Below are 20,368 nucleotides of genomic sequence, written 5' to 3' on the forward strand. Positions count from 1 at the left end.
ACAATATTTTGACATATGACGATCAATTACAAAATTGTCTTAAACAAACTAAATGAACATAAAAATGTTCAGCTGACTTTAGTCACAAAATTGCTGTTATCAGCTTATTTAAAAATGCATATTTATCAAATCATCCAAATGGGAAGACTTAAGAAAAAAATCTTCTCAATGCATAAGCCTGCGAGTTAGCCAGTGTTGTATGGGGAACCAGCATTTTTGCTTCTCAAGCAACCACTGAATTGAGACTATATTGCATTCCCTTTAGCTGCCTTTAACAGACTACAGAAATCTCTGCAGCAGGACATCAGCTGGCCCCTACTCTAGGTAGGTGTATAATGAAATATATAACTGAGGATATGTAAATTGTCAACACTCTTAAAAGCAGACAGACACTTGAGAATTCTGCTGAACAAGGGACCCTGGTTTAGGAAGGCTGGATTAATTTGCTGGAAGATATCTCTTAGTTTTGCTTATTAGGAAAGAGCTAAGATGAAAATTAGTTTTAAATGTTTTCAGTAGTTTACACTTTGTAATGTACTAGCATATTTTACTCAGAAAATAAAAATAAAAGGCTGTTTGGGGTTTTGTTTGTTTTCTACAAAATATGTTCTGCGCTATTTTAGTAGAATATTTGAAAATGTAAGTCAAACAAAAATTACTCAGCACTCAAGTTCATAATAAAAAATGCAAAAATGACATGTGTATAGAAATATGTGAAAAATAGAACATGAACAATGTTAAGGAAAAAAACCCCTGAGTGTACACTGACAATAAAGACATTCCCCAAGCCATGGAAGAAATACAGAGTTGGGGAACATGACTAAGACAAAACCAAAACAACCAGCCTTCAAACTACAGGTTTGGATATGCCTTCCAAATGAGGAAGACTGACTAGCTAACGTGGAGGTAAACAGAGTGGTGCAGTGGATCAAAGCTCTCAAATCTCTGGACTGTGTACATTAGCATAAATTTAAGAAAAATACATTTGTCTCACAGGAAGGAAAGTTTTTATTGCTTGAATTAAATTTTAAGGAAACATATTTTTAAATGGAAAATTCCAGTCTTCTTTAGCTCTCAAAAGTAAACAGTTATACTAATACAGCTTTTAGCTGTCAGATTTATCATCAGACTGAATCTCTAACCGAACATTAACAGTTTCTTTCACTTTGTTTCATTGTTGTTTTCTCAATACTTTGTTCTGTGTCTTTTTTAAAGACTAAATCCGAAAACCACCATGAACTTGTCAGATCGTAGACCTAGATCTGCTCTGCAGTTTATGAATTTCACTTAGTGCAGTGACATTGAGTTTCCAAGATAATTATGTGCATCAGATACAATACCAAGATGTTAGTCATCTGTCCTCTGCTGCAACTAGCCCTAATTCTCATTCAAGCTTCAGTTACTCCATCAAAAATTATTCATTTCAACCATTATTTAAGCCATTCTTCCAATATTATTTAGCTAATCAACCTTAATTGAAAAGTAGGCAGTAAGTTTATTCTTTTACTGGAACAGGCAAGACTACTACTGAGCAGTACATTAATACAGCACGTTGAGGTTTCTTTCTTCTTTTATCTTTCTGATTACAAAACTTGTTCAAAGACACCTTTGAAACTGAAATTTGTAATATGGATGAGATTTGTACTCAGTTCTTCACATGACAGAAAAACAGTGTTTAGGAAAAATGTGTAAATATAATAGATATATAAATCAAAAAACTATCAAGAAACACTCATCTTTGAGTCTTTTTAGAACATCTAATGAAAAAATATCTAGCACAAGGAGAGTAGTTGTATTAAAAATATATGTCTTAGAACTAGGTTCACAAATAGAGAGTAAAATTATGGACACTGATCAGATACAAAAAGACTAAAAATTTACTCAGAAGAGTCTAATGAGGAATATTAAAGACCTAATTCTGCTGTGAATAGTTCCCCAGAATCTCCTATCATCAAGCAGTAAGAGCCAAGTAAATGTTAAATCCTAGTGCTCTAATTAACATTTTTTAAAACATTCATGAACGATACTCATGACAGAATAGGTCCCTAAAATTAAAAATCAAAACCCATCTTAGACTTTTGCAATCATTTATGAATGATAAATGATCTCATAAGATCAGGAATTTAACAAAGCAAACAGGAAAGGTAAAGAATAAACCGGAGAGAATTCCTGCCTGGTAACAGCTCTGATGTTGGAAAAACTGAAGACTTGCCTTATAATAAGGCTTTAGAAAATGTTACAAGGATCAATTCTATACATTTCTATATAAACATACTTCTACAAATGTTGGATAAGATTTTTAGATTGTTTCTGCTGATTTTAAATGTTACATTTATTGAGGACTTGCTACCAGAAGACTGATATTCAGTTCTTTCTGAACATCATGATTTTTAAAAGTCTGGTTTAGTGCAGACACCCCAAAATAACTAGTTATTTGCCTAAAATCTCAGCTTTGGAATGTTATGGTCATTATAGAACATTGTGGTCATTATTTCTCTGTCAAGCAAGCAAAAGATCAGATAGGATGCCATAGAAATGAACAGATATTTTTTGCCAGAAAAAACCTTGCATTTACTGACATGTGGTATGACAGCCAAAGGGAATCAAAGAGAAGAGAAACAGCAATGCACAAATGTCACGTCTTTCTGACTACCTGTGTAATAAATTAAACTGAGATTGACCAACAGATTTAAAACTTATCATGAGGAACCAAAAGGCACAGAGTTCATTCCTGTAAGCATTGCTTCTTTGGGAGACCAGGCTGAAAATAAAACCACACATTCCAGTTAGTTAGAGTACAATGTGATGGTTCCAAATGGAAAAATAATATTTAGATAGAAGGAGATTTAATAATTTGATAGTTACAGGTATATTTTTCTTCAGATTTTTCAATGAACTGAGCAGTTCCATACTGGCTTGATAACCCAGCATGTTTAGGAAGAATTAGAAAAGGCCTTTCGTTCAATTGTCTGGCCAAAACATCGTAATTTTCACTGTGTTTTTGTGAAACACGGGACTGTTGAAAAAAAGAGATAGAGGCTACTGTGTCAAGATCATGTGGGCAATTTGTATCCAGTGATAAGCTTTGTGATACTAACTAATCTGCAAAAGCTACAGAGAACTTGTTAGTGTTTTCCATGTTTTATACCATTGTCCTGGTTTAACCAGGATAGGGTTAAGTTTCCCCAGCAGTGGAGGGGGAGCTCTAGCCGGGTTATTCAGATACCATGCGGACGTCACATCCTGGCAGGTCACATTTTCCTGGCGCAGAGCGCGGTGCACTCGTGGTTTTGTACATCGTGCTTCTCACTGCTGTTATTTGGTAGCTATTTTGCTCTGTTCATTGCTATCACTATTAATGTTATTGTTATTGTTTGTTGTGTTGCTATTGCACTGTTGTATTAAACCTTTCCTTATTTCAGTCTTGGGGCTTTGCATTTCACTCCCTTTGTGGGGGAGGGGTAGCGGCCGCGTGGTCTCAGACCCCGGCAGGGGCTAAACCACCACAACCATGTAAGGAGAAAAACATCATGGAGAGACAAGTTACATTTCCACACATTGAAGAATTATTATCAAAGAGTATAACCTGAATGGAAAGAAATACTGCAAACATGACTTTGAAGCCTTACTCGGAGGCCAGAGACAATACAAGGAAACAAGTGAAATCAAAATAAGTATTACATATTCTAGAGTGGAGCTCTTGACTTGACACATCAGAAAAGCCTAGGAAAAGAAGTTCACTCATTGAGTGTTAGCTCTTAATGAAGAGTTAACTCTTCCATTTCTGCACCATTAAATTGCTTTTCAATTGAAGCAGAACCAGAAAAGAGAGGAAAGCAACTCTTAAAACATAGATGACTGTGTTATAAAAAGCAAGCGCTAGCTACATCATCTGAGTAATAAGAGCATATCCTCCACAGAGGAGATTAAATAGAAGACTAAAATAGTTTATTTGCACATAGTGAAATTTTAAATTTTAAAACACATTGAAAAAAGGTCCTGATATCAGTAAGAAAAAATGTGAAGACAACAAAAATGTTCTTTCAACTTCATAGAAGCTGCAGATTAAATATCAAATAAAATGCATTTAGGAATGTTGCCAGCACATATCTGAGAAACAAATCTAGTGCACCCAGTTTAGACATGGTCCTAAAATAAAGGCCACAATACACATATGCAAATTTAACACCACACTGAAACAGGAGAAAAAACAGTGCACACACAGGTAAGAAAAACATTCTCAAGCAAATAAGTGGTGTAATTCAGCAACAGGTATCTGGGGGTTTTTTTGTAGGGTGGGAAGTCATTGTTGCAACAAAAATATTTAAGGGAGTAAGACTGAAGCAAATCTCTGCCATACAGAGGCAACACTACTCCTCATGATGACCTAAAATGCTGTACTGTATTAGATAAAAAATGGAGAAGGAAAACTGAAAATGAAAGAAACTGGAAAATGGATTCACACACAGAAAGAATTACTATAATAGATGGAGCTGAACTTGAGGTATGTTGCCTGCCACTCAGCTGCAGGATTAAAGTGACCAACCCAAGCTCCTGCTTGAATGGACTATGCGTTGGGGACTGTTTTTCTGCCATCACAACAGTTCCTGAAAAACATCAGTCTTGGTTCTTCATTTAGAATTTTTGATGCAGTTGTTAAGATGGTATGTATTTTTCCTTCCATTTCCAGTCTTTTTCTCAGAGAATCACACACCTACAGATACTTCTGTCACTCATGGTTGCCATCAGAACTGGAAGGCGAAGCAGGCAGCACTTCCTGAATATAGGCACAATCAAAAAATGCAAGTGAGAATTGGGGAGTACCTGCCATACTTCCAACTGCTTTATTATCCACCACAGAAACCAAAACATGTAGAGGGTTTTTTTTTGCAGAATCTACTTATTTATAGTTTTCTGTAAGTCATCTCTAAACAACTGCAAAGTGTTTGTAGTGTACTCAAAAGTCAAGTCTCCTACCTCTATGATCACTTTTGTGACTTTTGTCTAGATACCCTGCAGCCAGTACCCCTTCCTTCAACCACAGCACTCAAAAATGAACACAGTATCTCAGCTCAGAAGGGTGGAGGGATCACTTCACTCATAAGCTATTTTTCTACTTATGCTTCCTGTTCTTTGGCATCTTTCAAAATCATGAGATTGCTGCCTCTTGTTGACTTTGTAGTCCTCTGTAACTTTAACCACTTCCTGAGAAGCTGTTACTCATGCCTGTCTCATTCTGTAATTCCATAATAGTTTTATAAGAGTAATAATTTCTGTTCTATTTATTTATATTTATATTTATATTTATTATATTTATTTATTTATAATGTTGTGTTATATATATATTTATTGATACCAGATAAAACACCTATTGGCCAGAAAATAACACTAGAGTGGTTACAGATATAAATTTAACCCTAGTGATCTGGACATTCCAGCAACAACCTATCAGGCAGACATATACCTCAGTTTTACATGTGATAGGGGAGGGACAGAAAGATCATGGGAAAGTTATAAATGTCTAAAACTCTAGGATAAGCTTCCAGAGTGTGACAGGTATTCCACAGGTTAAAAAAATAATAATGAAAAAAAAAAAAAGAGCTTTGCATGCAGTTAATGAGACAACTAAAGGGAAAAAGAGCACTATTTATACTTGCCTCTTGTTTCCCTGGAGGGAAACAAACAGAAAAGTACTGCAGACTGAGTCATCTGTGTCTGTTACTGCTGTTGACACTGCAAACCAAAAGTCATATGAACTGACTCAAAGAACAGAGCAAAAGTTTCTGAGAACCATGAATCCCCCAACTTTTTCTTTTAAGTTAGCTTTCATTTTCAAACAACAATTCTGAAGCAAAAACAATCCACTCAAACTTTGCCAGCTTTGGCTAGCTAGAAAATGAAAGGACACAGCTTCCTTTCCTAGATTCCCTGACCTTTGGTGTCCCGTTTATCGCTCTTGTATAGGAGGCAGGAAACCTTCTATCTGGCTTCCTGCAGGATATACCTCTATTACCATTCTTGAGCAACTAGGTTGAAAGTTTTACGGGGCCCCAGAGGCTACAAAAGCCTCACTGAGTTGTGCACACATACGTGCAGGCCCAGAGTACTGCTAAAAACCCATTTAGGAATGTTGGGTTTGGAATCAGCCTCCATGAGTTGCCAGAAATAAGTTATGCTGATAGTAAACAATCAAAGCAAGAAAAAAAAAATCAAATACTTCATCCTACACTTTTGAAAACACAGAGAAGAAAAAGTAGTGCCTGAAATGACTGACAATGTTAAAAAAATTAAAAGAGATCAAGAAGTCAGTCAATAAATGAGGTTGGAAATCATTGATGAGGTGTAAAATAGATGAACTCTTGAGAAAAGTGTTCTTTAAAAAACTATAAGGACCACTTTCTGGAGTTTTCTTAAGATTTTTTTTTTTTCCTGAACAACAAAACCACATGTAGCAACGGGCATGTAATCACTAAACAGAGTTAGTTTAGGCACAACAGTGCCATCGTATGTCCAAAGTTCATGCATTCAAAATGTTATTTGATAATCAAAGTGAGACAGAAAGTAACAGAGAATAAAATAAAATGGTGGGTTTTAAGCACATGAACAGGGTAGAACAAAGAGCTTTTGTGCAATTAGATGTTACGCATTTGATGATGGAAACAGTTCTGCTGGGTCAATAATAAAAACCAATTTCTGTTTAGTTCAAATAGCTCGTAAGAGACTCAGAATTGGAGTTCTGTGTGCATAGAAACTTGATGAGCACAGTCACTGGAGAAAAATCCCCTATGCAAGTAGCCTAGAAATAACAGAAACCAACAAAACAAGAAACAAACACCTCCATGCATACTTTGTGTCCTTCTCTTTGCAAGTGTTCTCTAAGTTATTATTAGAGCTGAGAATTTTGGTAAATTCTCTTATTCCTAACATTCCTGAAGCCAACAGACCCATATTGGGTTCTGTTGTTTTTCCTAAAGAGAATCCCTTACAGCCAAGCCTGTGGCCACTGAAGTGAAGCATCCTCAGTACCATTGAGACTTCTCAATTCTACCAACTCTGGAAAAACTTCACAGCAATCTCAGATCTGTTAAGGAAAAAGGATTCTCCTTAAATGAGTTTGAGCATGAATAATCAAACCAGCAGCCAACCACGAAGCTTTTATTCAGCTGGTTTTAGATTGTCCACAGCATTTTCTACTTAAGATCTGCCACAAGGTTTTATAATGTTTGATGTTTCAAAAAAGCTTCCAGGGGAAATTGTAGATTTTCATGGTAGGATATTGGGCAGCTGGAATTTTTGGCACCTGAAAAAGCAAGGAAAGCAGCTTGCAATTGAGAGATAAGCATGCTGGTTGGATTCTCATGCTCAAACATCTGTAAGCAAGACTGACATTTCTCTTGCCATTATGAAGTTTCAGAACAGCACAACACAGAAATGGACACCACACACTTACTGTTTCAGGGGTTTTTTTTCAAATTCAGTAAGTCATTACTGCTCTAGTAATTGTGGTTCATATTTTAATTTTCAATGCTTCGTATTTTCAAAAGACTACTTATAGTCCAAAATTATTATTCTTGAGCAGTCAGTTTGGAACAGAGGCATTTAAAACAAAGTCAGTTCATTGCACATACTATGGAATACATAAAGCTTTAGTTTTGTTTCAAGCCTAGTGTATCAAGAACTAAAGTCTCTTGAATACTCAGATCTGAATGTTTCATTTCAGTTCCCTACACTAAGTGATACTTAAACTGAAAATTAAAACAAGCAACTGTAAAAAATACAATGCAATATAAGGAATGAAAAGTTACAAAGTGAGATAAATTTCCCCAGAACTCAGATGATATCAGAACGGAAACTCATTTACAAGGACAATTTCATATTGCATTCTGCAGAGTATATAGACATGATCCAGAACTTGTCTAGTAATGTGTTACATCTTTTACTTATAACTTTTTATTTTCCTTATCAGCTAAGCATCCAGGAGGCAATATATATTTTGTACAGGACTGTGAAGATAAATGAGTACGTCTTCAACTTGTCTTTAGTTCCATTTAATTTGATGGACTTACTTTGACTTACATTAGGTAAAAAAGTAACAATCATACCTAATTTGTGTATAAATTCTGATAAATTAATTAATTTAACAACTGCTCCATGCAATTTGAACAGCTAGGATAAATTACGAGAAAGTCCAACAACAGATTTGATACATGCTTCATTAAACACGACATTATTTATAGAGCAGCATTATTAATGAAAACTTGAAACTAGTAGAGTAATGAAGTCACCAAAAAATTGAAAGGCCAATATTAACCTTCAAAAGAAAGTGAGGTAAAGCACAGGTCAGTTTAAGTTTTCTAATTGAAAAGATCATCCAAAAATACTGCTCGCCACATAATTTCATATAGTAAGCTGTCCCATCCAGCAGCGTCTAATTTGCCACAATCAGAATCCTGCCTAACAGAGCAAACAGCATCAGAGAAATAAAAAATAAATAAATAGGCATTTGTATTAGTATTTTGGCAAACTGTCATGCTGTCTGTTGGGTCTACTAACAAGTATCTGTCCAAACGAGTTAGGGAAAAAAAAAGGAGTGGTGATGGTGAGGAAATAATGCTACTTCTACTGTAAGCTGTTGCTCCTTCAATTATTCCCTCCAAAATACATATGCTCCCTGGTGCAAAAGGGACAGGATTTTTACATATGGCATTGCACACGCAGTTGCTTGGTTTTGCATTTGCTAGACAGATAAGTGTTTTCAGAAGAGACAATAAAGGGATCCACAGTATTTCTGAAGAGCAAGAGAGACATTACTTTGATGGTTCTAATCACTAGTAGCTGGATTTGGCTACTTGAGTCAGTTGCTATTTTAATTTGTCCCACTGTCGAAAGAGGAATAGTTCTCACTATGGAATAATGGACTGCAAAATTTTAGTATTACAGTGGAAGAATACTTTAAACTGATAAAACTCATAAGCATGTTTCTTCCTCCCCACCACTTAACCATCTCAGTTGCACAGGGTTACTCTAGTAAAGAAAACCTGAATTACATGAAAAGGACAGGTATATAAATCAATATACTACTGTCATATTTTGATTACATTTTTTGTTTAAACCAGTTTTTAGGACCAGTCTATATGGCAACAATTTAACAGGCGAGGTCATCCATCATCTTGAAGGCATAGCTCCAGCAATATTACTCATAATGACAGTATTAAGCCTTTAATATAATTTCAAGCAGTGCGATGAGCTAGATGTGTATGATTAGTGGTGTTAATATTTATTATTCTTAAGAATGTAAAATATAAACTTTTACTTCAGCAAATAGAAAACAGTTTTAAGGGCTAAAGGATCATGGCAAACTGAACTTGTGTTGTAGGAAAATAACTTTGATTAAGAAATATCCAATTAGTAGGGGCCAGAAATAGACTTTGCATGAAAGAGATTTAAGCAGTCCAAGTAGATTACAAAAGTAGACAAATGACTACCTTTCATCTCCTTTCAGAAATTAGCATGCCATAATTACTTGAGTCACATGTCATGCATTTGTTAGGAAGTCTGTTTTGGATAAGGAACAGGTTTTTTAAAGTTCTACAGGATATAAGTTGTGATCTGAAAGTTCTATATAAAGGGGTGGTGGTGGAGCTATTTCCAGAACTTTTTTCTCAGATAACCCAAATGTCTTCATCCTCCCCCCAGCCACCCTTCAGTTCTTTTGGTGGAGCTCATGAGAACTGCACCAACTGATGTTCTGGATCCTCATCTATATACTGCAAATCTTTACATGGTCAGTTTAGATTTAACTTTATTTTGACAAAGGAAAGCCACGGGAAAATGTTACCTTTTCAACTATTTCTATTTTTTCACTGTGTTTTTGGTTTTGTGCATTGAGGTTTTATGCCCTTTTCCTGAAGACACAAATTACAGCCCTATACATGCAAATTCACTCTCAGTTATGTAAGAGTTTTTGCAGCGATGGTGTCATATAACTTTTGGAGAAGTGAAATTTGATCTAAAGACTTTGCTGACAAGGAAAGGTTTTGCTAATACACCCTGTGGGAACAGCTGACTACCGCCTGGTCTGTGGGAATGACTGTAATTTTTGGATGGTGCTCTTTGGAACGACTCCGTAGTGAACATTCTGGTGTCTCAAGCTATTAAGTTCATCCAGAATAACAATTCAAAAATGTGTAAAATATCTGCTTTTCCTCTGCTCATAAAGAAGCTGGGCTACCTCCCCCAGTTTTTCCACAGGCTTTCTTGTTTTTTTGCTGTTTTGTTTTTGTTTTTTTTTTTTTTTGGGGGGGGGTGGTGTTTGGGGGGGGGGGGGTGTATTTTAGGAAAGAATAGCTAAGTTTTCCAACATTTTAAAAAAATAGATATTAATGACTCGGGGACTATACACACAGATTCATGGGTGTAAAAGCTTGGAAACATAAACACATGGGCAGAACAGTTTAGTCAAAAATCAAAATCCTCTAGAAAATCACATTCATGTCAGAAAAAAAATAAAATAGGAGGAAAAATAATCTATCTGTGTTGATGTATTGAAGAGTTATTCTCCATGTTGGGATGTATGAGACAGGATTTTTATAGGGAGTGAAACACCTGACAGTGGCTGAGAAAAGGTTCACAGGAAAAACTAACATAGATGAACTCTGAGTAAGACAGAAGATTGGAGGAGATTGTAGCCACTGAAAAGATTTTTGCTACTTCATTTTCCTTACATTATTTAAGTTTATTGAATTATTAGGCCAATGGCAAGGTTAAAGATTGTATGGTTTTTTTTCTAGTCATGTTAAAGATTCCAGTGTTAAAAAAATTTCACTTCAACATCACCAACAGCAGTAACTACCATAAATTCCTAATAACATTATTTATGTTCACCCATAAGCAAGTATTTAATGTATCTTAGAAGCAGAAATTAAAGAGACCACTTGTTTTTTATCACAATTGGAGAGGTGAATTTAGAAGACTACGGCTTCACTTCAGAATCAAATATTGAAAGAACATTTTCAAAAACAGCTCTATAAAAGGTTTTAAAATAGACAATCTTCCCAAAGCTTTCAGAAGAATTAATTCCCTTATTAGTTCCACAGATGTCTGCACCTATTCCCAAAATAACTGTTGTTAAAATAGGATGTTAAGAAAAGTAACATAATTTAGTTGAGCCATGGAAATAAAATAAATGAGGCTCATAGTAGTTATCACATAACACTGATAAACTGATCCTATTTTAAAACAGAAATAAGGTTTTCTCTTTGTTCTGACACACATGAGTTTATGGTAATCTAGAATACATTCATTTAGGTACCAGCACATTTATCCAGGAAAAGATTCTTTAAAATCATTATTGCTTGTTCGTATGGAATTTTACATATAATGAGATTGAATGTATTAGACGGGAAGACATTAGACATAACAAAATTATGTCAATTTGCTTTTAAAAACCATTATATAAACATAGTTTCACTAAATGTACAGAATATCCTAGAATTATAAGGAAATCAACCCAAGACTTACTTTTTACTTCAAATATCCACAACTGACACATGAAAAAGAAAGAGATTAGGACCCTGATCCTGTCTGCACAAGTGTACTCTGATTTGGAGACAGTCTTCAAGAGAATTAGCAATAATCTCATAATTTATTTTACACTAGGTAAGGAAATACCTCATGAAGTTCAGCAAGACGAAGTGCAAAGTCCTGCATCTGGGGAGGAACAACCCCATGCACCAATATATGCTGGGGGCCACCCAGCTGGAAAGCAGCTTGGCAGAAAAGGACATGGGGATTCTGGTGGACACCAAGTTGAACATGAGCCAGCAATGAGCCCTTGAGGCAAAGAAGGTGAATGGTGTCTTGGGCTGCATTAGACAGTGTTGCCAGCAGGCAGAGGGAGGTGATCCTACCCCTCTGCTCAGCATTGGTGAGGCCACACTTGGAGTGCTGTGTCCAGTCTGGGCTCCCCAGTACAAGGGAGATATGGACATACTGGAGGGAGTCCCACAAAGGGACGTGAAGGTGATACTCTGGAGTATCTGTCATATGAGAAAAGACTGAGAGAGCTGAGCCTGTTTAGCCTGGAGAGGAAAAGGCTCTGGGTGGATCTCACCAATGCGTACAAGTACCTGAAGGAAGAGTGTACACAAGAGAGAGTCACACTCTTTTCAGTGGTATTTTCAGTCATTCTGGAAATTTTTAAAATCTGTCCTTCCAATTTTAGAAGAAAAACAAACAAAAAACTAAAACAAATAAATTCTTTCTGTCATTATGGAAGTGCCCAAGAGACAATATTTAGAATTTTTTTTTTTTCTTTCCAGATAATAGTGAAGAATATGCCTGAATATTCTATGATATAATCCTTTACTAATATTAACTAATTTACAAAGAGATCTGTCCTTTGTTGCTCTTTTGAGGTGATTTCAAAGTTTGGGATTTTTTGCAGCTTTTATATGGACCTAATCATTTGTTGTGTAATTAACAGATTTGCAGCTGAGGAACTTGAAACTATGACAAGAAAGAGCCTCTTCAGAGAGATCAAAGAGAAATGTTCTGACATTACATTCCCACTAGATTTTTTACTTGGGAGGTCAGAAACCAAGACTGTGGGAGTTCAGAAAAGTCTTAATGTTGGGGATGTCCACAAACATGAAAATAATTAACTGTTTCAAGGGGATTGTTGTTTGGGAGAGAGAATGGTTTTGTGTAGTTGCCTTTCTATTAGCTCCACTGAAGCAATTTTTAAAAGCTGCACATATATTCATTTACCAAAGGAAGTGAAAAGAATAATGATAAATATGACAAAAAAGTAATACTGCAAGATCAGAGAAAAAAATACACAGGCTGTATTCATCAGGAGAATCAAAAAAACACCGGTCCAGTAGAATTTGCAGATGAAGATGGGTTTTTTGCAAATAATAAGTGCAATTTTTTATGTAAATTTTACCATCTCAAGTTATCTATTTGATTCCTCTGAAAGGAAGGAAGGATTTCCAGAAAATGCTTGGCATAATTTCACTTTGTTTCAGCTGAAATTAGTAAAGGAGCAGAGGCAGGTCAACAATGAACAACTCTAAAAAACTCCTTACCATTAACTTCAGTAGATCTATTTACATGCTAGAGTTGGGAATGTGATACCAATGTTGGTTGAGAGAATACTCCAAGAGCCCACAGTAAAATTAGTATGCAATTCATTTTTGTAACTAGAATAGCAGCAATAAGGTACTGGAGATTTTTCATCTTCTCAGAATCCATTTGGTTTAGATTATAACAAAAGAAAATAAACCACAAAGACTAGAGGTCCCAATGAGACAACTGTATGAACTTGTAAGATTGATCAGCATAATTCATTTTCAGTTACACATTATACTGATTGTGAATCAATTCATCAAATCATGGAACAAAGTTTTTGTTTTGTTATTTTAAAGATTGCATATACAAAACCTATATTCACCACTCCATAAAGAGAAACCTTTGGCAAGATCACTTGGGAAAGAAACTGGAAGAGAAGTTTCCTAGCTACATTCCCACAAATGCCTAAGGAAACATTTATTCCTGGAACAAGGATGAAACAACGTGGAGACCAACCTGCTTTTCTACAGTGTACATATCTGTGCCTCATAAATTATCTAAAGAACAATTTATAGTATTGAAGAAAATATTGAATTTTGCTAAAGAAAAATGGAACTTTATAGATGTCAAATTAATCATTAATTTGAATTTAATTTAGGTAAGAGGTTTTTTGGGGGGGAATTAAATACAGGTATAATGTATTTATCATCACAATTTCTGAAGTGCAAATTTCAAATAAAACATGTTTTGCTTCAAAGTGACATTTTTGAATCATGGAATCGTAGAATCATAGTATCATTTAGGTTGGAAAAGACCTTTAAGATCATCAAGTCCAACCATTAACCTAACACTGCCAAGTCCACCACTAACCCATGTCCCAAAGTACAACTACATCGTTCAAATATCTCCAGGGATGGTGACTCAACCACTTCCCTGGGCAGCCTGTTCCAATGCTTGACAACCCTTTCAGTGAAGAAATTTTTTCTAATACCCAATCTAAACCTCTCCTGGTGCAACTTGAGCTCATTCCCTCTTGTTCTATCATTTGTAACTTGGGAGAAGAGACCAACACCCACCTTGCTACAAGCTCCTTTCAGACATTTGTAAGGTCTCTCCTGAGCCTCCTGTTCTCCAGGCTAAACAACCCCAGATCCCTCAGCTGGTCTTCATAAGACTTGTGCTCTAGACCCTTCACCAGCTTTGTTACCCTTATTTGGACATGCTCCAGCACCTCAATGTTTTCTTGTAGCAAGGGGCCCAAAACTGAACACAGTATTCAATATGTGGCCTCACCAGTGCTGAGTACAGGGGGACAATCATTTCCCTAGTCCTGCTGGCCATGCTACTTCTGATACAACCCAGGATACCATTGGCTTTCTTGGCCACCTGGGCACACTGCTGACTCATATTCATCCAGCTGTTGACCAACACTCCCAGGTCCTTTTCCACTGGGCAGCTTTCCAGCCACTATTCCCCAAGCCTGTAGCATTGTATGGGGTTGTTGTGACCCAGATGCAGGACCCAGCACTTAGCCTTGTTGAACCTCATACAGTTTGACTCAGCCCATTGATCCAGCCTGTCCAGATCCCTTTGTACCCTCAAGCAGATCAACACTCCCACCCAACTTGGTGTCATCTACAAACTTACTGAGGGTGCACTCAATCCATTTGTCCAGATCATTGATAAAGATATTGAACAGACCTGGCAGCAATACTGAGCCCTGGGGAACACCACTTGTGACTGGCCACCAACTAGATTTAACTCCATTCACCACTCTTTGGGCCCGGCCATCCAGCTAGATTTTACCCAGCATACAGTACATCCATCCAAGCCATAAGCAGCCAGTTTCTGCAGGAGAATGCTGTGGGAAACAGTGTCAAAGGCCTTACTAAAGTCAAGGTAGACAACATCCACAACCTTTCCCTCATCCACTGACAAGTCACTTTGTCATAGAATGATATAAGGTTAGTCAAGCAGGACCTGCCTTTCATAAAGCCGTGTTGACTGGGCCTGATCACCTGGTTGTCCTGTATACGCCATGTGATGTCAATCAAGCTGATCTGCTCCATATCCCTCCCCAGTACCCAGGTCAGACTGACAGGCCTGTAGTTCCCTGGATCCTCCTTCTGGCGCTTCCTGTGGATGGGCGTCACATTTGCTAACCTCCAGTCAACTGGGATCTCCCCGATTAGCAACGACCCCTGATAAGTGATTGAAAGTGGCTTGGTGAGCACTTCTGCCAGATGCCTCAGCACCCTTGGGGGGATCCCATCCAGCTTCATAGACACATTGTGTGTGTCTAAGTGATGTAGTAGATCACTAACCATTTCCTTTTGGATTATGGGGATTTCATTTGTTTCCCTATCCCTGTCTTCCAGCTCAGGGGGTTGTGTACCCAGAGGACAACTGGTCTTACTCTTAAAGATGAGGCAAAGAAGGCATTAAGTACCTCAGCCTTTTCCTCATCCTTTGTCGCTATGTTTCCCCCTGCATCCAGTAAAGGATGGAGATTCAACTTAGCCCTCCTTTTGTTGCTGATGTATTTATAGAAACCTTTTTATATTGTTTTTTATGGTGGTAGACAGATTAAGTTCTAATTGGGATTTGTCACTTCTAATTTTCTCCCTGCATAACCTCACAACATCCTTGTAGTCTTCCTGAGCTGCCTGCCCCTTCTTCCAAAGGTCATAAACTATCCTTTTTTTCCTGAGTTCCAGCCAAAGCTCTTTGTTCAGCCAGGTCGGTCTTCTTCCTCGCCAGCTTGTCTTTCAGTACATGGGACAGCCTGCTCCTGAGCCTTTAAGATTTCCTTCTTGAAGAATGTTCAGCCATTCTGGACTCCTTTGCCCTTCAGGACTGCCTCCCAAAGGACTCTGTCAACCAGGCTCCTAAACAGGCCCAAGTCTGCCCTCCAGAAGTCCAAGGTAGCAGTTCAACTGTTTAAAATAGGAATGAAATGTAAAATAAAGTTTAAAATTAGATCTTTTAATCACAAAACAAAATGATATTTTTGGATCAAAGGAAGAATTTCAAGTAGCATATTTTAAATATAACTTTTTATTTATGTTTATCTCTGAAAAAACATCCAAACTCTCTAACCCTAGGTTTGAAAAAATTACTCAGGTCTATCAGTCAGTGTGCAGCTGGACCAGTGCAGAATATGTCAAGGTACATGGGCTGGGAAAAACTGATACATGTCAGGGTCCCCTAGCATTATTTAAACAGTCTTGCCTTGGAGTTACAGGGATAAATGGAATTTTCTTAAATAGGGAGCTCTTTCCTGCCCCTAATTTGCCTTTGAATCTGAATCTGATGCCAGCTCAGCCTTCAAACTACAACATGCATATGGTCCATCTTCACCAAACTCTGTTGTGTATTTCTTCCTTCTGAACAAATAGGACAGGAAAATATTCAGAGAAGCATTAAGAGAGAAAAGGAAAGGCAATAAAATGCTTCAGCCTACAGACAGCAAAACGATGATCTGCTAGCTAAGGGGAAGCCTCCCTCAGTCCTCTGGGACTATTAGCAGCCACAGTCATATATGCTACCAAAGACAACATGTTAGCATCCTCCTCAGCCACCAAGAATTTCTGAACCAGAGCGTGTCCCATCCTCCTTGCTGCAGCCATGAGGCCCAGAGTCTGAACTCCTGACTCACAATACTCCTGGGACTCATTCTTTGGAGGCTTTTAATTGAAAAAAACTTGTATCATCATGCTACAGAAATATAATGATCTTCAGATCCATCATCCTCATACAAAAAGTCTTCAATTGGTGGGAGTAAAAAGGATTTTATTTTTCCTATTTTCTCTCAGAGGATCTGAAACTTTCTGACAGATTGAAAAGGCAGGAGAATTTATAACTGCATGGTATGCTGAAAGCTCAAACTGAATATTTTCACAGCCAATTTATGAGTTCATCTCCTCTCCAAGATGAGTTACACAAATTTACCCAGAAATAATTCAAACAATTAAGAAAAACAAAACCTCTTTTTTGTAATACAAAAATAGTTTTTCACAGCTGTAATTATTATAGAATCATTCTTTTAATTGTCCTGGTTATCAGGAAACCCATTTCTATACCTTATCTTTGGCTGTACAAAGAAATCATACCAGGAAGAAAAATTATTTCTTCAACTGATGTAGATTCTGATCACTGATTTCTTCCACTGTATTAAGCTTGGAAATAGCAGAGGGATGATTTACATTGTTCCAGTTTTATCATCACCTATTAGCAATACAGAGATAAAATTCTAAGTGTTTAAAAAGAGAAACACTAAAAGGGAAAGAACTAGCTAAGTCTTTCTCTCCACAATGAAACTACTAGCATCATATGGTTGTTCACACTTGGGATGTCAGGGAAGCACCAGATTACCAATGCTTCTTACTTGCGTCAACACACAGTAGATGCATTCAAGGGTGAGATTCACTAGCTGTCTGAATATATCTAAAATCAGGGCTACAACAACCAGAGTTTCTTCTGTTTCTGTTGTTTTTCACCTGATAAAACAAAGAAGTGATTTGAATAGTTATCTGGTCAAAAAGCAGCAATTTTTTTAATGGACTTAATCTTTGACCAGATGACTTCTCTGAACTTTGTCACCATCATCACATCACAAGAATACTTACTGACATGTAGAGGAGAGAACTGGAAGAGGCAGCATGAGTGCATAAGGCGTGTTTTAGATTAAGATGCTTTGGAGCTATATCCTAAATCCAGAGATTTGCATGCACTTTAAGCAAACATCCCTGTTGTGAAAAGCAGTCTCACTTTAGTCTTGGCCACTAAATCCTGCTCTGCACTGTTCTTTCCCTAATGGCAATATATGAGTTTGCATCACTATTTGATAAACTTGATCCAGGCTAGTAATACCACAGGTCAGTTCTTTAGCTCCACACCATCGCCACACAGATGCTCATGCTGACAGGAGGGGATGGAAGTGGGCTGGAGAGTAAGATATTGCTTCTTCCAGAACATGACAGCATGTTTGGAGGAACCATGAGCTGTCACTGACTGGGGTGGTCTCTTCCCCAACCTCAGCTGCTGTTTCACTCCCTTGCATCAGATGTAACTAATCCACAGCTGCACAATGAGTCACTTCAGCAATCCAATCTAATGGAAACTAATTTTTGTTTGGTTTGGGTTTATTCTTTTAGTAGTGGGATAAGTTTCTGTCATTGGATCTGACTCAAGGGAAATACTAAACACATGCAGCCAAAAGCAGGAATGGAAGAAGGGAGGACGTTTCTTTTAACAGAGCTCACATTTACACTACATTAGGGATAACGTAGCAATTGATACTAAGAGGCAGAAAGTATCTATTGACTACTCCAAACTGTTGACTTCAGTGGATTTCAGGCTAACTGAACTCAGTGGTAGTTTGCTACTAAAGTTGTATAAATATGAAATTCTGGTCTCATTGAACACTGACATAATCTCCATGAATTTTTATTTTCCCTTCTTTGGAATATAGCAGTCTGGTTACATCAAGGACTTACATTAGAGACTTCTCAGCAGCAGGTCTGGTTTAAATCATTATCACCTCTCACCCACTGTCAGCTGTTTGTTCCCACGCTTCTCTCCTGCCAGTTGCATTGACACAACTGCTTAACCCCTCCCTAAGCCAGATCTGTGAAATGATCTAGTTTAAGGAAAACAAAACCCATTTAACACCCCTCTCCCAACAAACTAAATAAATACTTGTTGCTTTTTACACAGATCATTTCACATATTACTTTGAATAAGCAATGCCATGCTTATGTCAGCAGAAGTGTGGGCATAGAAACCTCCAGCAGAGTTACAGAAATGAGGGAGGAAGCAGACAAAGGGCATCTTTGATCCCATTTGCTTTTAGTTCCAACAGAATCATTCATGTGTCCTGAAGGTAACTTATATTACCAAAGCTATGGAAACACAAAACACCTTTTTTACCACTTCTAAAATGAATGAGAGGTTGTACCACTTTTTTTTTTTTTTTTTTTTAGCGACAAAGTTAAGAAGTCTAACTTCTGAGGTTAGACAATCCTGTACACAGAATCACAGAACCATCTAGGTTGAAAAAGACCTTGAAGATCATCTAGTCCAAACATTAACTTAACACTGACCATTCTCAACTACACCATATCCCTCAGCGCTATGTCAACCCGACTCTTAAACACCTCCAGGGATGGGGACTCCAACCACCTCCCTGGGCAGCCTATTCCAATGCCTAACAACCCGTTCTGTAAAGAAATACTTCCTAATATCCAGTCTACATCTCTCCTGGTGCAACTTGAGGCCATTACCTCTTGTCCTATCACTTGTTACTTCATTAAAGAGACTCATCCCCAGTTCGCTGCAACCTCCTTTCAGGTAGCTGTAGAGGGTGATGAGGTCTCCCCTCAGCCTCCTCTTCTCCAGACTAAACAACCCCACTTCCCTCAGCCGCTCCTCCTACGACATGTGCTCCAGACCCTTCGCCAGCTTCGTTGCCCTTCTCTGGACACGCTCGAGTAATTCAATGTCCTTTTTGTAGTGAGGGGCCCAAAACTGAACACAGGAATCGAGGTGCGGCCTCACCAGTGCCGAGTACAGGGGTAAGATCACTTCCCTGTCCCTGCTGGCCACACTATTTCTGACACAAGCCAGGATGCCATTGGCCTTCTTGGCCACCTGGGCACACTGCTGGCTCATGTTCAGCCGGCTGTCAATCAACCCCCCAGGTCCCTCTCTGACTGTCAGCTTTCCAGCCACTCCTCCCAAGCCTGTAGCACTGCTGGGGGCTGTTGTGGCCAAAGTGAAGAATCTGGCATTTGGCTTGAACCCACAGGACTCTGACAGCAGTGTTGAAGCTACAAGAAAACAAATGCCACTATCTCTCTTGTACATCGCTCTCCTCATATGTTGCTGAGTCATATCTACAAATATTAAACTAGTCAACATTACAAATTACAAGTTCCATTCACAATGCACACACAGTCACTAACACACCTTCCCCCACATCTCCCACCTCCTTACAAAAACACACAGTCACACAGCTCAGCACAGACACAGACTGGCAAACAACGGTGTCAGCAGCACTGTCTGACATTTCTGGAGGGCAGATTAATTAACATCTTGAAATTAAACATCACAACATGACTATGAGCATGAAAGCAAGAATAATTTGGTTATTTAAAGGAAAAATATTTTTCAAGTAATAATATCTACTTAAAGTGATAGAATTGTCAGTTCAATCAAATATGTGGCTGATACTGCGTATACTACAGTAGGATAGCAAATGTCTTATGCCTGCATAGACTAGAAAAAATTGGGCCAA

This window comes from Strix aluco, chromosome 1 (assembly GCF_031877795.1).
Source record: "Strix aluco isolate bStrAlu1 chromosome 1, bStrAlu1.hap1, whole genome shotgun sequence".
Classification (NCBI taxonomy): Eukaryota; Metazoa; Chordata; class Aves; order Strigiformes; family Strigidae; genus Strix; species Strix aluco.